We start from the raw sequence: 1,578 nt of genomic DNA on the forward strand, positions 1-1,578 counted from the left end.
CTATTTAATTCCCTCTTCTATCTCTACTTTCATCTTCCCAGGTGTGGTGGTGACCATTTATAATCCCACATAATGATGCTTTTGCAGGGCAATTGCCTCACTAGGGAATCAAGCTCCTCCACATATAAGGGTCTGTGAGGGATATACATGGAACAAATACCTATGTTAGTTGTGTCAAATTTCACCCTGCAAGCTACCGCACACAAGAGATCTGTTTAACACAATCTCATATGAGGCAATCGCTCAGATGTCATGCAGTGATCATGTAGTCCATTCATTGAACACGTGATCGGTAACTTTCCACCGGAGGGCGCGTCTCTATTAGACCTTAGGTCAGCTATAAGAAGCCGGCTATTTGCCCCCAGTGATCTCTTAGTCTTCACTCGAACCCCACGAGAAACAGACGTTTGATAACCAATCTTCATTGACAAGCTTGCCATCTACGTTTCTAACATCCATAGCTCATTTGAGATAGTTATGGTGATATCCTTTTTAAAAGTGTAAATAAAAACTTTTTATAATAAATTAAGAAAAGGAACGTATTGGGTTTCGCTACAGAAAATCCAATAAACTCTTACATATTCTAGTTCCATTGCCCAATCAAGAATCTATGATAAAAGCCTAGAATACTATAGTACTCGAAAACCTCATCACGTCGTCGAGGTACACGTGTACGATGAGAATATCATCCTGTCGGATCCGCTCCATATATCTCTGAAAGGTCCCTGGACTATTTGACAGCCTCATTGGCAATCTCCTGTACTCAAAATGTCTACAGCTTGTTTCGAAGACGGTCTTTGGACGTTCTTTAGGGTGAACCTCTATTTGATGATACCCAGCTGCTAGATCGAAAGTGGAGAAGAACCAGGCCCCTGTCAGAGACTAATTTTTTTTTTTTATTATTTATTGGGCACTCCCCTACATCCTTGTGTAAGGTGAAGCGCAGAAGCGTTTACAGTGCCCAACAGGGAAGCATGCTAAGTTCATGCTTGCCTTTATGTCTCATGAGTTAAGGGCGTAGAAGCCTGAAGAGTCAAGGGCATAGAAGCCTGAAGAGTCAATGGTTTTATGTCATCAAGTTATTGGAAGCTCCAACAACTTGTCCCTGAATACGAATTCGCAACTTTCGATTTACACCAGGTACCTACTTTACTGCTAGGTGAACAGGGACTAATGGGGGCTAGGAAGTATGTCCAAACAACTTCCACCGGGCCGGGATCGAACCCGTGACATCTCGCTTTGCGAAGGCAAGAGCGGTACCACTCTACCACCAGCACCCCAGAAGAAATGTATCACGTACCGAAATCTTATTAAGGCTACGGTAATCAATACATGACCTCAGTGTCCCATCCCTTTTACACACTACTACAATGGCGGCTGAGTTGGGACTCTAACTATCCTGGATTACTCCCTGCTTTAACAACTGGTTAATGTGCTGCTTAACCTCTGGTACCTGGTTCGGAGGGATACTCCTGTATGGCATCCTAACTGGCCTATATTTCGCTACTGGGATCTCAAGCTGAACCCCGATTGCCTTTCCCATGGGCTGCCCCCATCAAAATATCACTAAATTCCTCC

The sequence above is a fragment of the Homarus americanus genome, unplaced genomic scaffold (assembly GCF_018991925.1).
Source record: "Homarus americanus isolate GMGI-L3 unplaced genomic scaffold, GMGI_Hamer_2.0 scaffold52512, whole genome shotgun sequence".
NCBI classification, from domain to species: Eukaryota; Metazoa; Arthropoda; class Malacostraca; order Decapoda; family Nephropidae; genus Homarus; species Homarus americanus.